The sequence below is a fragment of the Oncorhynchus kisutch genome, unplaced genomic scaffold (genome assembly GCF_002021735.2).
Source record: "Oncorhynchus kisutch isolate 150728-3 unplaced genomic scaffold, Okis_V2 Okis07a-Okis12b_hom, whole genome shotgun sequence".
Classification (NCBI taxonomy): domain Eukaryota; kingdom Metazoa; phylum Chordata; class Actinopteri; order Salmoniformes; family Salmonidae; genus Oncorhynchus; species Oncorhynchus kisutch.
This window is the reverse complement of record NW_022261984.1, coordinates 15580634-15597837: the sequence shown is the minus strand read 5'-3', so window position 1 is coordinate 15597837 and position 17204 is coordinate 15580634.

Sequence of the window (17204 nt, the reverse complement as noted above, 5' to 3'; positions counted from 1 at the left end):
CACCTTTATTTAACCAGGTAGGCTAGTTGAGAACACCTTTATTTAACCAGGTAGGCTAGTTGAGAACACCTTTATTTAACCAGGTAGGCTAGTTGAGAACACCTTTATTTAACCAGGTAGGCTAGTTGAGAACACCTTTATTTAACCAGGTAGGCTAGTTGAGAACACCTTTATTTAACCAGGTAGGCTAGTTGAGAACACCTTTATTTAACCAGGTAGGCTAGTTGAGAACAAGTTCTCATTTGCAACTGCGACCTGGCCAAGATAAAGCATAGCAGTGTGAGCAGACAACAAAGAGTTACACATGGAGTAAACAATTAACAAGTACTGGCTTAAGCAGGGGGACACGTCTGGCACTGCAGGATTTGAGTCCCTGGCGGCGTAGTGTGTTACTGATGGTAGGCTTTGTTACTTTGGTCCCAGCTCTCTGCAGGTCATTCACTAGGTCCCCCCGTGTGGTTCTGGGATTTTTGCTCACCGTTCTTGTGATCATTTTGACCCCACGGGGTGAGATCTTGCGTGGAGCCCCAGATCGAGAGAGATTATCAGTGCTCTTGTATGTCTTCCATTTCCTAATAATATTTCTTCAAACCAAGCTGCTTACCTATTGCATGGATCTTGCGTGGAGCCCCAGATCGAGGGAGATTATCAGTGCTCTTGTATGTCTTCCATTTCCTAATAATATTTCTTCAAACCAAGCTGCTTACCTATTGCAGATTCAGTCTTCCCACTCTGGTGCAGGTCTACAATTTTGTTTCTGGTGTCCTTTGACAGCTCTTTGGTCTTGGCCATAGTGGAGTTTGGAGTGTGACTGTTTGAGGTTGTGGACAGGTGTCTTTTATACTGATAACAAGTTCAAACAGGTGCCATTAATACAGGTAACGAGTGGAGGACAGAGGAGCCTCTTAAAGAAGAAGTTACAGGTCTGTGAGAGCCAGAAATCTTGCTTGTTTGTAGGTGACCAAATACTTATTTTCCACCATCATTTGCAAATAAATTCATTAAAAATCCTACAATGTGATTTTCTGGATTTTGTTTTCTCATTTTGTCTGTCATAGTTGAAGTGTACCTATGATGAAAATTACAGTCCTCTCTCATCTTTTTAAGTGGGAGAACTTGCACAATTGGTGGCTGACTAAATACTTTTTTGCCCCACTGTATATACAATTTGAACAAGCAATCAAGACAATCAAATTCACCGAAGCTGCTTCCTACCTGAGAATATCAGAGACGTTGTGTCGGCTAGGACCTGTAGACGACTCAGATGAGAAAATATGCACAAATAACTCCTCTCTTTCTGAGAACTAAAGATGAGCAACTCCTGGGCAGAGGGGTTTTGTACGATGACGGAAAATGAGACTTGGAATTTTTTCTAACTTGCTGGACTCGTTTTTCCACTGCCATTCACGAGTGTCAATCATGCCTTTCAAAAAAATAAAAAAATAAAAAGTGACTCTTAGACCCTTAACCCTCAGTGTTATGATGTTGGCGAGGGAGGGGTGGAAGGAGTTGGGAGGGAGGGTGGAGAAGGAGTAGGGAGGGAAAACTGTAAAACTGACCATCCTACCAATCCTCGACTTTGGCGATGTCATTTACAAAATAGCCTCCAATACCCTACTCAACAAATTGGATGCAGTCTATCACAGTGCAATCCGTTTTATCACCAAAGCCCCATATACTACCCACCATTGCGACCTGTACGCTCTCGTTGGCTGGCCCTCGCTTCATACTCGTCGCCAAACCCACTGGCTCCATGTCATCTACAAGACCCTGCTAGGTAAAGTCCCCCCTTATCTCAGATCGCTGGTCACCATAGCATCACCCACCTGTAGCACGCGCTCCAGCAGGTATATCTCTCTAGTCACCCCCAAAACCAATTCTTTCTTTGGCCGCCTCTCCTTCCAGTTCTCTGCTGCCAATGACTGGAACGAACTACAAAAATCTCTGAAACTGGAAACACTTATCTCCCTCACTAGCTTTAAGCACCAACTGTCAGAGCAGCTCACAGATTACTGCACCTGTACATAACCCACCTATAATTTAGCCCAAACAACTACCTCTTTCCCAACTGTATTTAATTAATTAATTTATTTATTTTGCTCCTTTGCACCCCATTATTTTTATTTCTACTTTGCACATTCTTCCATTGCAAAACTACCATTCCAGTGTTTTACTTGCTATATTGTATTTACTTTGCCACCATGGCCTTTTTTGCCTTTACCTCCCTTCTCACCTCATTTGCTCACATCATATATAGACTTGTTTATACTGTATTATTGACTGTATGTTTGTTTTACTCCATGTGTAACTCTGTGTCGTTGTATGTGTCGAACTACTTTGCTTTATCTTGGCCAGGTCGCAGTTGTAAATGAGAACTTGTTCTCAACTTGCCTACCTGGTTAAATAAAGGTGAAATATATATATTTGTAAAAAAAAATTAAACCCAGCTGAAAACAAACAACGAATACAAAAGTGAGGGATCAATCACATTTATTCATAAAGCCCTTCTTAAATCAGCTGACGTCACAAAGTGATGTACAGAAATCCAGACTAAAAACCCCAAACAGGAAGCAATGCAGGTGTAGAAGCACAGTGGCTAGGAAAAACTCCCTAGAAAGGCAGGAACCTAGGAAGAAACCTAGAGAGGAACCAGGCTCTGAGGGGTGGGCCAGTCCTCTTCTGGCTGTGCCTGGTGGAGATTAGAAACCTAGAGAGGAACCAGGCTATGAGGGGTGGGCCAGTCCTCTTCTGGCTGTACTGGGTAGACCAGAGGAACCAGGCTCTGAGGGGTGGTTCCCAACACCACTAGAGGGATATCAACAGACCACTATCTTACTACCCTGAGACAAGGCTGAGATCTGACAGAGTAGGGGGGTTCTCTATACTGTCAGATAGAGCAGCATGATTACAGGTCTCTATACTGTCAGATAGAGCAGCATGATTACAGGTCTCTATACTGTCAGATAGAGCAGCATGATTACAGTTCTCTATACTGTCAGATAGAGCAGCATGATTACAGTTCTCTATACTGTCAGATAGAGCAGCATGATTACAGTTCTCTATACTGTCAGATAGAGCAGCATGATTACAGTTCTCTATACTGTCAGATAGAGCAGCATGATTACAGTTCTCTATACTGTCAGATAGAGCAGCATGATTACAGTTCTCTATACTGTCAGATAGAGCAGCATGATTACAGTTCTCTATACTGTCAGATAGAGCAGCATGATTACAGTTCTCTATACTGTCAGATAGAGCAGCATGATTACAGTTCTCTATACTGTCAGATAGAGCAGCATGATTACAGTTCTCTATACTGTCAGATAGAGCAGCATGATTACAGTTCTCTATACTGTCAGATAGAGCAGCATGATTACAGTTCGCTATACTGTCAGATAGAGCAGCATGATTACAGTTCTCTATACTGTCAGATAGAGCAGCATGATTACAGTTCTCTATACTGTCAGATAGAGCAGCATGATTACAGTTCTCTATACTGTCAGATAGAGCAGCATGATTACAGTTCTCTATACTGTCAGATAGAGCAGCATGATTACAGTTCTCTATACTGTCAGATAGAGCAGCATGATTACAGTTCTCTATACTGTCAGATAGAGCAGCATGATTACAGTTCTCTATACTGTCAGATAGAGCAGCATGATTACAGTTCTCTATACTGTCAGATAGAGCAGCATGATTACAGTTCTCTATACTGTCAGATAGAGCAGCATGATTACAGTTCTCTATACTGTCAGATAGAGCAGCATGATTACAGTTCTCTATACTGTCAGATAGAGCAGCATGATTACAGTTCTCTATACTGTCAGATAGAGCAGCATGATTACAGTTCTCTATACTGTCAGATAGAGCAGCATGATTACAGTTCTCTATACTGTCAGATAGAGCAGCATGATTACAGTTCTCTATACTGTCAGATAGAGCAGCATGATTACAGTTCTCTATACTGTCAGATAGAGCAGCATGATTACAGTTCTCTATACTGTCAGATAGAGCAGCATGATTACAGTTCTCTATACTGTCAGATAGAGCAGGATGATTACAGTTCTCTATACTGTCAGATAGAGCAGCATGATTACAGTTCTCTATACTGTCAGATAGAGCAGCATGATTACAGTTCTCTATACTGTCAGATAGAGCAGCATGATTACAGTTCTCTATACTGTCAGATAGAGCAGCATGATTACAGTTCTCTATACTGTCAGATAGAGCAGCATGATTACAGTTCTCTATACTGTCAGATAGAGCAGCATGATTACAGTTCTCTATACTGTCAGATAGAGCAGCATGATTACAGTTCTCTATACTGTCAGATAGAGCAGCATGATTACAGTTCTCTATACTGTCAGATAGAGCAGCATGATTACAGTTCTCTATACTGTCAGATAGAGCCGCATGATTACAGTTCTCTATACTGTCAGATAGAGCAGCATGATTACAGTTCTCTATACTGTCAGATAGAGCAGCATGATTACAGTTCTCTATACTGTCAGATAGAGCAGCATGATTACAGTTCTCTATACTGTCAGATAGAGCAGCATGATGACAGTTCTCTATACTGTCAGATAGAGCAGCATGATGACAGTTCTCTATACTGTCAGATAGAGCAGCATGATTACAGTTCTCTATACTGTCAGATAGAGCAGCATGATGACAGTTCTCTATACTGTCAGATAGAGCAGCATGATTACAGTTCTCTATACTGTCAGATAGAGCAGCATGATGACAGTTCTCTATATGTCAGATAGAGCAGCATGATGACAGTTCTCTATACTGTCAGATAGAGCAGCATGATGACAGTTCTCTATACTGTCAGATAGAGCAGCATGATGACAGTTCTCTATACTGTCAGATAGAGCAGCATGATGACAGTTCTCTATACTGTCAGATAGAGCAGCATGATGACAGTTCTCTATACTGTCAGATAGAGCAGCATGATGACAGTTCTCTATACTGTCAGATAGAGCAGCATGATGACAGTTCTCTATACTGTCAGATAGAGCAGCATGATGACAGTTCTCTATACTGTCAGATAGAGCAGCATGATGACAGTTCTCTATACTGTCAGATAGAGCAGCATGATTACAGTTCTCTATACTGTCAGATAGAGCAGCATGATTACAGTTCTCTATACTGTCAGATAGAGCAGCATGATTACAGTTCTCTATACTGTCAGATAGAGCAGCATGATTACAGTTCTCTATACTGTCAGATAGAGCAGCATGATTACAGTTCTCTATACTGTCAGATAGAGCAGCATGATTACAGTTCTCTATACTGTCAGATAGAGCAGCATGATTACAGTTTCTCTATACTGTCAGATAGAGGCAGCATGATTACAGTTCTCTATACTGTCAGATAGAGCAGCATGATTACAGTTCTCTATACTGTCAGATAGAGCAGCATGATTACAGTTCTCTATACTGTCAGATAGAGCAGCATGATTACAGTTCTCTATACTGTCAGATAGAGCAGCATGATTACAGTTCTCTATACTGTCAGATAGAGCAGCATGATTACAGTTCTCTATACTGTCAGATAGAGCAGCATGATTACAGTTCTCTATACTGTCAGATAGAGCAGCATGATTACAGTTCTCTATACTGTCAGATAGAGCAGCAATGATTACAGTTCTCTATACTGTCAGATAGAGCAGCATGATTACAGTTCTCTATACTGTCAGATAGAGCAGCATGCATTACAGTTTCTCTATACTGGTCAGATAGAGCAGCATGATTACAGTTCTCTATACTGTCAGATAGAGCAGCATGATTACAGTTATCTATACTGTCAGATAGAGCAGATGATTACAGTTCTCTAATACTGTCAGATAGAGCAGCATGATTACAGTTCTCTATACTGTCAGATAGAGCAGCATGATTACAGTTCTCGATACGGTCAGATAGAGCGCAATGATTACAGTTCTCTATACTGTCAGATAGAGCAGCATGATTACAGTTCTCTATACTGTCAGATAGAGCAGCATGATTACATTCTCTATACTGTCAGATAGAGCAGCATGATTACAGTTCTCTATACCGTGTCAGATAGAGCCAGCATGTCCAGATAGAGCAGCATGATTACAGTTCTCTATACTGTCAGATAGAGCAGCATGATTACAGTTCTCTATACTGTCAGATAGAGCAGCACGATTACAGTTCTCTATACTGTCAGATAGAGCAGCACGATTACAGTTCTCTATACTGTCAGATAGAGCAGCACGATTACAGTTCTCTATACTGTCAGATAGAGCAGCATGATTACAGTTCTCTATACTGTCAGATAGAGCAGCACGATTACAGTTCTCTATACTGTCAGATAGAGCAGCATGATTACAGTTCTCTATACTGTCAGATAGAGCAGCATGATTACAGTTCTCTATACTGTCAGATAGAGCAGCATGATTACAGTTCTCTATACTGTCAGATAGAGCAGCATGATTACAGTTCTCTATACTGTCAGATAGAGCAGCATGATTACAGTTCTCTATACTGTCAGATAGAGCAGCATGATTACAGTTCTCTATACTGTCAGATAGAGCAGCATGATGACAGTTCTCTATACTGTCAGATAGAGCAGCATGATGACAGTTCTCTATACTGTCAGATAGAGCAGCATGATGACAGTTCTCTATACTGTCAGATAGAGCAGCATGATGACAGTTCTCTATACTGTCAGATAGAGCAGCATGATGACAGTTCTCTATACTGTCAGATAGAGCAGCATGATGACAGTTCTCTATACTGTCAGATAGAGCAGCATGATGACAGTTCTCTATACTGTCAGATAGAGCAGCATGATTACAGTTCTCTATACTGTCAGATAGAGCAGCATGATTACAGTTCTCTATACTGTCAGATAGAGCAGCATGATTACAGTTCTCTATACTGTCAGATAGAGCAGCATGATTACAGTTCTCTATACTGTCAGATAGAGCAGCATGATTACAGTTCTCTATACTGTCAGATAGAGCAGCATGATTACAGTTCTCTATACTGTCAGATAGAGCAGCATGATTACAGTTCTCTATACTGTCAGATAGAGCAGCATGATTACAGTTCTCTATACTGTCAGATAGAGCAGCATGATTACAGTTCTCTATACTGTCAGATAGAGCAGCATGATTACAGTTCTCTATACTGTCAGATAGAGCAGCATGATTACAGTTCTCTATACTGTCAGATAGAGCAGCATGATTACAGTTCTCTATACTGTCAGATAGAGCAGCATGATTACAGTTCTCTATACTGTCAGATAGAGCAGCATGATTACAGTTCTCTATACTGTCAGATAGAGCAGCATGATTACAGTTCTCTATACTGTCAGATAGAGCAGCATGATTACAGTTCTCTATACTGTCAGATAGAGCAGCATGATTACAGTTCTCTATACTGTCAGATAGAGCAGCATGATTACAGTTCTCTATACTGTCAGATAGAGCAGCATGATTACAGTTCTCTATACTGTCAGATAGAGCAGCATGATTACAGTTCTCTATACTGTCAGATAGAGCAGCATGATTACAGTTCTCTATACTGTCAGATAGAGCAGCATGATTACAGTTCTCTATACTGTCAGATAGAGCAGCATGATTACAGTTCTCTATACTGTCAGATAGAGCAGCATGATTACAGTTCTCTATACTGTCAGATAGAGCAGCATGATTACAGTTCTCTATACTGTCAGATAGAGCAGCATGATTACAGTTCTCTATACTGTCAGATAGAGCAGCATGATTACAGTTCTCTATACTGTCAGATAGAGCAGCATGATTACAGTTCTCTATACTGTCAGATAGAGCAGCATGATTACAGTTCTCTATACTGTCAGATAGAGCAGCATGATTACAGTTCTCTATACTGTCAGATAGAGCAGCATGATTACAGTTCTCTATACTGTCAGATAGAGCAGCATGATTACAGTTCTCTATACTGTCAGATAGAGCAGCATGATTACAGTTCTCTATACTGTCAGATAGAGCAGCATGATTACAGTTCTCTATACTGTCAGATAGAGCAGCATGATTACAGTTCTCTATACTGTCAGATAGAGCAGCATGATTACAGTTCTCTATACTGTCAGATAGAGCAGCATGATTACAGTTCTCTATACTGTCAGATAGAGCAGCATGATTACAGTTCTCTATACTGTCAGATAGAGCAGCATGATTACAGTTCTCTATACTGTCAGATAGAGCAGCATGATTACAGTTCTCTATACTGTCAGATAGAGCAGCATGATTACAGTTCTCTATACTGTCAGATAGAGCAGCATGATTACAGTATTCTCATACTGTCAGATAGAGCAGCACGATTACAGTTCGCTATACTGTCAGATAGAGCAGCACGATTACAGTTCTCTATACTGTCAGATAGAGACCAGGCACGATTACAGTTCTCTATACTGTCAGATAGAAGCCAGCACGATTACAGTTCTCTATACTGTCAGATAGAGCAGCCACGATTACAGTTCTCTATACTGTCAGATAGAGCAGCACGATGACAGTTCTCTATACTGTCGATAGAGCAGCACGATGACAGTTCTCTATACTGTCAGATAGAGCAGCACGATTACAGTTCTCTATACTGTCAGATAGAGCAGCACGATGACAGTTCTCTATACTGTCAGATAGAGCAGCACGATTACAGTTCTCTATACTGTCAGATAGAGCAGCATGATGACAGTTCTCTATACTGTCAGATAGAGCAGCATGATGACAGTTCTCTATACTGTCATATAGGCAGCATGATGACAGTTCTCTATACTGTCAGATAGAGCAGCATGATGACAGTTCTCTATACTGTCAGATAGAGCAGCATGATGACAGTTCTCTATAATGTCAGATAGAGCAGCATGATGACAGTTCTCTATACTGTCAGATAGAGCAGCATTATGACAGTTCTAACTGTCAATAGAGCAGCATGATGACAGTTCTCTATACTGTCAGATAGAGCAGGATGACAGTTCTCCTATACTGTCAGATAGAGCAGCATGATTACAGTTCTCTATACTGTCAGATAGAGCAGCATGATTACAGTTCTCTATACTGTCCAGATCGAGAAGCAGGATTACAGTTCTCTATATCTGTCAGATAGAGCCAGCATGTTACAGTTCTCTATACTGTCAAGTAGAGCAGCATGATACAGTTCTCTATACTGTCAGATAGAGCAGCATGATTACAGTTCTCTATACTGTCAGATAGAGCAGCATGATTACAGTTCTCTATACTGTCAGATAGAGCAGCATGATTACAGTTCTCTATACTGTCAGATAGAGCAGCATGAGTACAAGTTCTCTATACTGTCAGATAGAGCAGCATGATTACAGTTCTCTATACTGTCAGATAGAGCAGCATGATTACAGTTCTCTATACTGTCAGATAGAGCAGCATGATTACAGTTCTATACTGTCAGATAGAGCAGCATGATTACAGTTCTCTATACTGTCAGATAGAGCAGCATGATTACAGTTCTCTATACTGTCAGATAGAGCAGGCATGATTACAGTTCGCTATACTGTCAGATAGAGCAGCATGATTACGTTCTCTATACGCAAATAACTGTCGAGAAGCAGGCATGATTACAGTTCTCTATACTGTCAGATAGAGCAGCATGATTACGTTCTCTATACTGTCAGATAGAGCAGCATGATTACAGTTCTCTATACTGTCAGATAGAGCAGCATGATTACAGTTCTCTATACTGTCAGATAGAGCAGCATGATTACAGTTCGCTATACTGTCGATAGAGCAGCATGATTACAGTTCTCTATAATGTCAGATAGAGCAGCATGATTACAGTTCTCTATAACTGTCAGAGAGAGCAGCATGATTACAGTTCTCTATACTGTCAGATAGAGCAGCATGATACAGTTCTCTATACTGTCAGATAGAGCAGCATGATTACAGTTCTCTATACTGTCAGATAGAGCAGCATGATTACAGTTCTCTATACTGTCAGATAGAGCAGCATGATTACAGTTCTCTATACTGTCAGATAGAGCAGCATGATTACAGTTCTCTATACTGTCAGATAGAGCAGCATGATTACAGTTCTCTATACTGGTCAGATAGAGCAGCATGATTACAGTTCTCTATACTGTCAGATAGAGCAGCATGATTACAGTTCTCTATACTGTCAGATAGAGCAGCATGATTACAGTTCTCTATACTGTCAGATAGAGCAGCATGATTACAGTTCTCTATACTGTCAGATAGAGCAGCATGATTACAGTTCTCTATACTGTCAGATAGAGCAGCATGATTACAGTTCTCTATACTGTCAGATAGAGCAGCATGATTACAGTTCTCTATACTGTCAGATAGAGCAGCACGATTACAGTTCTCTATACTGTCAGATAGAGCAGCACGATTACAGTTCTCTATACTGTCAGATAGAGCAGCACGATTACAGTTCTCTATACTGTCAGATAGAGCAGCACGATTACAGTTCTCTATACTGTCAGATAGAGCAGCACGATTACAGTTCTCTATACTGTCAGATAGAGCAGCACGATTACAGTTCTCTATACTGTCAGATAGAGCAGCACGATTACAGTTCTCTATACTGTCAGATAGAGCAGCACGATTACAGTTCTCTATACTGTCAGATAGAGCAGCACGATTACAGTTCTCTATACTGTCAGATAGAGCAGCACGATTACAGTTCTCTATACTGTCAGATAGAGCAGCACGATTACAGTTCTCTATACTGTCAGATAGAGCAGCATGATTACAGTTCTCTATACTGTCAGATAGAGCAGCATGATTACAGTTCTCTATACTGTCAGATAGAGCAGCATGATTACAGTTCTCTATACTGTCAGATAGAGCAGCATGATTACAGTTCTCCACACTAAACCTCTAGTGAATAGTCTATAGATCTTTACCTGTAGTGAATGGTCCATAGAGTACACCCCCCCCCCTCCCTCTCCTCCTTCCTCCCCCTTAGACGATCCCGCAGGTGACGAAGCTGGATGTGGAGGTCCTGGGTTGGCATGGTTACACGTGGTCTGTGGTTGTGATGCCGATTACACAGTTGGACGTTCTGACAATTTCTCAAAAACAACTTTGGAGGCGGCTTATGGTAGAGAAATGAACATGAAATTATCTGGCAACAGCTCTGGTGGACATTCCTGCAGTCAGCATGCCATTTGCACGCTCCCTCAAAACTTGAGACATTTGTGGCATTGTTTTGTGTGACAAAACTGCACATTTGAAAGTGGCCTATTATTGTCCTCAGCACAAGGTGCACCTATATAATGATCATGCTGTTTAATCAGCTTCTTGATATGCCACACCTGTCAGGTAGATGGAATTTCTTGAAAAAGGAGAAAATGCTCACTAACAGGGATGTAAACAGGTTTTTTCATCTCTTGAAACATGGGAACAACACTTTTACATGTTGCCTTATTATTTTAGTTCAGTAAACTCAGCAAAAAAAGAAACGTCCTCTCGCTGTCAACTGCAATTATTTTCAATATTTTTATGAACATAACAAGATTCAACAACTGAGACATAAACTGAACAAGTTCCCCAGACATGTTACTAACAGAAATGAAATAATGTGTCCCTGAACAAAGGTGGGGTCAAAATCAAAAGTAACAATCAGTATCTGATGTGGCCACCAGCTGCATTAATTACTGCAGTGCATCTCCTCCTCATGGACTGCACCAGATTTGCCAGTTCTCTCTGTGAGGTGTTACCTCTTCCACCAAGGCACCTGAAAGTTCCTGGACATTTCAGGGGGGACTGGCCCTAGCCCTCACCTTCCTATCCAACAGTTCCCAGAAGTGCTCAATGGGTTTGAGATACAGGCTCTTCGCTGGCCATGGCAGAACACTGACATTCCTGTCTTGCAGTAAATAACGCACAGAACGAGCAGTATAGCTTGTGGCATTGTCTTGCTGGAGGCTCATGTCATGATGAGCCTGCAGGAAGGGTACCACGTGAGGGAGGAGGATGTCTTCCCTGTAACGCACAGCGTTGAGATTGCCTGTAATGACGACAAGCTCAGTCCGATGATGCCGTGTCAGGGCCCGACCTTACCCGGAAATACACAGCCTATTATAAAGCATCTATTCCCCAATAACCCAGAGGCACATACTTCCCCAAAAACATCTCAGAACTGATCACACTCTGTTTAGCCACCTTGTTGGGCGGAACAAAACATGAACAACATTCCCAAAGCTGTACTCATCCCTTTGTCTCCTCCCACCACCCTCCTCCCACCACCTCATGGACTCCACCCCTCCCCCTACCACCTCCTTCCACCAACCCTTCCACCCCCCTCCTTCCACCACCCCTCCCTCCAACTCCTTCAACCCCTCCCACCCCTCCCTCCCACTCCTTCCACCCCTCCCACCCCTCCCTCCTTCCACCCCTCCCTCCCACTCCTTCCACCCCTCCCTCCCACTCCTTCCACCCCTCCCTTCCACTCCTTCCACCCCTCCCTCCCACTCCTTCCACCCCTCCCTCCCACTCCTTCCATCCCTACCTTCCATTCCTTCCACCCCTACCTCCCACTCCTTCCACCCCTCCCTACCTACTCCTTCTCCCCCCTCCCTCCCTACTCCTTCCACCCCTCCCTCCTACTCCTTCCACCCCTACCTTCCAGTCCTTCCACCCCTCCCTTCCACCCCTCCCTCCTACTCCTTCCACCCCTACCTTCCAGTCCTTCCACCCCTCCCTTCCACCCCTCCCTCCTACTCCTTCTCCACCCCTCCCTCCCACTCCTTCCACCCCTCCCTCCCACTCCTTCCACCCCTCCCTCCCTACTCCTTCTCCACCCCTCCCTCCCTACTCCTTCCACCCCTCCCTCCCTACTCCTTCTCCATCCCTTTCTCCTACTCCTTCCACCCCTCCCTCCCACTCCTTCCACCCCTCTCTCCCACTCCTTCCACCCCTCCCTCCCTACTCCTTCCACCCCTCCCTCCCTACTCCTTCTCCACCCCTCCCTCCCAACTCCTTCCACCCCTCCCTCCCTACTCCTTCTCCATCCCTCCCTCCCACTCTTTCCACCCCTCCCTTCCACCCCTATCTCCCTACTCCTTCTCCACCCCTCCCTCCTACTCCTTCCACCCCTCCCTCCCACTCCTTCCACCCCTCCCTCCCTACTCCTTCTCCACCCCTCCCTCCCTACTCCTTCCACCCCTCCCTCCCTACTCCTTCCACCCCTCCCTCCCTACTCCTTCTCCCCCCTCCCTCCCTACTCCTTCCACCCCTCCCTCCCACTCCTTCCACCCCTCCCTCCCTCCCACTCCTTCCACCCCTCCCTCCCTACTCCTTCTCCCCCCCTCCCTCCCTACTCCTTCCACCCCTCCCTCCCACTCCTTCCACCCCTCCCTCCCACTCCTTCCACCCCTCCCTCCCTCCCACTCCTTCCACCCCTCCCTCCCTACTCCTTCCACCCCTCCTCCACTCCTTCAACCCTCCCACCCACTCCTTCCACCCCTACCTTCCACTCCTTACACCCCTCCCTCCCACTCCTTCCACCCCTCCCTCCCTACTCCTTCCACCCCTCCCATCCACTCCTTCCACCCCTCCCTCCCACTCCTTCCACCCCTCCCTCCCACTCATTCCACCCCTACCTTCCACTCCTTCCACCCCTCCCTCCCTCCCACTCCTTCCACCACCCCTCCCTCCCTACTCCTTCCACCCCTCCCTCCCTACTCCTTCCACCCCTCCCTCCCTACTCCTTCCACCACCCCTCCCACTCCTTCCACCCCTCCCTCCCTACTCCTTCCACCCCTCCCTTCCACTCCTTCCACCCCTCCCTCCCTACTCCTTCTCCACCCCTCCCTCCCACTCCTTCCACCCCTCCCTCCCTCCCACTCCTTCCACCCCTCCCTACTCCTTCCACCCCTGCCTCCCACTCCTCCCACCCCTCCCTCCCAGTCCTTCCACCCCTCCCTCCCTACTCCTTCTCCACCCCTCCCTCCCACCCCTCCCTCCACTCCTCCACCACTACCTTCCACTCCTCCCACCCCTCCCTCCAAGTCCTTCCACCCCTCCCTCCCTAATCCTTCTCCACCCCTCCTTCCCTACTCCTTCCACCCCTCCCTCCCACTCCTTCCACCCCTCCCTCCACTCCTTCCACCCCTCCCTCCCACTCCTTCCACCCCTCCCTCCCTACTCCTTCCACCACCCCTCCCTCCCTACTCCTTCCACCACCCCTCCCTCCCACTCTGTCCACCCCTCCCTCCCCATTCCTTCCTTGTGTGTCTATGCAGGTAGCTGGAACAGTGTGTGTGTTCACCTGTACCAGGCTGCAGGTAGACAGACAGAGAGATAAACACATCAGATCTATTTTAACAACATGTCATATTGTGTGTGTCAGGGTGTGTCTGTGTCTTTGTCTGTGTGTGTGTTACTCAATGGAGGGGAATTTGCTGATGTTGTTGGAAACTCTGATGAGCATGTGAGCTGCTTTCAGATGCTCCCCTCTCTTCAAATGGATCTGAAATCAATCAATCAAAACATCAATACATCAACCAATCAATACATAAATCAACCAACCAATACATCAATCAATCAACCAATAAATCAATCAACCAATAAATCAACCAACTAATAAATCAATCAACCAACCAACCAATAAATCAATCAATCAACCAACCAATAAATCAATCAACCAATACATCAACCAACCAGTACATCAATCAACCAACTAATAAATCAATCAACCAATACATCAACCAATCAACACACCAACCAACCAATACATCAATCAACCAACTAATAAATCAACCAACCAACCAATGCATCAATCAATCAATCAATCAATCTATCTATCAATCAATACATCAACCAACCAACCAATACATTAACAAATACATCAATCAATCAACACACCAACCAACAAATTAACCAATCAACCAAATAATAAATCAACCAACCAATACACCGGCTAATGGAAGGCTAATTTTCAACCGCAGTCCCTGGGCAGGTTATTAAAAACAATTACAATATAGACAATAGCAACATAGAACAAGCAAGACATAGCAACATAGGACAAGCAAGACATAGCATACAGACAGAGCAACATAGGACAAGCAAGACGTAGCATACAGACATGGCAACATAGGACACGCAAGACATAGCATACAGACAGAGCATCATAGGACAAGCAAGACGTAGCATACAGACATGGCAACATAGGACAAGCAAGACGTAGCATACAGACAGAGCAACATAGGACAAGCAAGACGTAGCATACAGACAGAGCAACATAGAACAAAAAGCAGCAAGACAAAATTCATAAAAGCAACAAAGTGTTTCCACACCTCACAAGCTACAGACAACAGACAACATGGAGAGCGGCAACACACAGCTAGGGACCATGTTCACAAATCTGATTGACCTTTAGCCATGTCTTCAAGCATTTTGTGAAAGTGTGATATGTGGTGCAGTTATGTGTGTCTGATGGCAGTGTATTCCAGACATGGGAACCTATGGTTGAACCTACAGAAACTGAGCTCTGGGGTATTTTAGATAAGGCAGTGAGTGCATTCCTCGGTTTTCTGTTTAATTAGAACTGTCAGCTCAGTGGTGATCAATAATGTTGAGGGGTCAAAAGTTACCTGTGAGTGTGTTAGTAAGTTAGAATGAACTTTTCACCTCACTTTGTCCCGGACGAGAGGAGGGGATTCTGTTAAAGCAATGAAATGACATCATGATCTGTATATAAACTGCTGCACGTGGTTAAGTGGGAGCGCGCTCCGAGAATAAATTCTGGTACCTATTATTTAAAAGACTGATCTCCATCTATTTTATGCAAACAAGAATCTTACGAATTAGATTAAGGGTTTTCAATTAATGAAAGCACATTGGCATAATTTAATTACACTAACAAGGGGTGAGTCTCAATAGTCTAGTTTAGTCTAGGGGTGAGTCTCAATAGACATTAAACTATAGAACTATAGACCATTCACTAGAAGTAAAGAACTATAGACCCTTCACTAGAGGTATATAACTATAGACTATTCACTGGAGGTAAAGAACTATAGACCATTCACTAGAGGTAAAGAACTATAGACCATTCACTAGAGGTAATGAACTATAGACCATTCACTAGAGGTAAAGAACTATAGACCATTCACTAGAGGTATATAACTATAGACTATTCACTGGAGGTAAAGAACTATAGACCATTCACTAGAGGTAAAGAACTATAGACCATTCACTAGAGGTATATAACTATAGACTATTCACTGGAGGTAAAGAACTATAGACCATTCACTAGAGGTAAAGAACTATAGACCATTCACTAGAGGTAAAGAACTATAGACCATTCACTGGAGGTAAAGAACTATAGACCATTCACTGGAGGTAAAGAACTATAGACCATTCACTAGAGGTAAAGAACTATAGACCATTCACTAGAGGTATATAACTATAGACTATTCACTGGAGGTAAAGAACTATAGACCCTTCACTAGAGGTAAAGAACTATAGACCATTCACTAGAGGTAATGAAACAATGGGTGGTGGAAGGAGGTGGTAGGGGGGAGGGGTGGAGTCCATGAGGTGGTGGGAGGAGACAAAGGGATGAGTACAGCTTTGGGAATGTTGTTCATGTTTTGTTCCGCCCAACAAGGTGGCTAAACAGAGTGTGATCAGTTCTGAGATGTTTTTTGGGGAAGTATGTGCCTCTGGGTTATTGGGGAATAGATGCTTTATAATAGGCTGTGTATTTCCGGGTAAGGTCGGGCCCTGACACGACATCATCGGACTGAGCTTGTCGTCATTACAGGCAATCTCAATGCTGTGCGTTACAGGGAAGACATCCTCCTCCCTCACGTGGTACCCTTCCTGCAGGCTCATCATGACATGAGCCTCCAGCAAGACAATGCCACAAGCCATACTGCTCGTTCTGTGCGTTATTTCCTGCTAGACAGGAATGTCAGTGTTCTGCCATGACCAGCGAAGAGCCCGTATCTCAAACCCATTGAGCACTTCTGGGACCTGTTGGATAGGAAGGTGAGGGCTAGGGCCATTCCCCCCTGAAATGTCCAGGAACTTGCAGGTGCCTTGGTGGAAGAGTGGGGTAACACCTCACAGAGAGAACTGGCAAATCTGGTGCAGTCCATGAGGAGGAGATGCACTGCAGTAATTAATGCAGCTGGTGGCCACATCAGATACTGATTGTTACTTTTGATTTTGACCCCACCTTCTGTTAGTCACATGT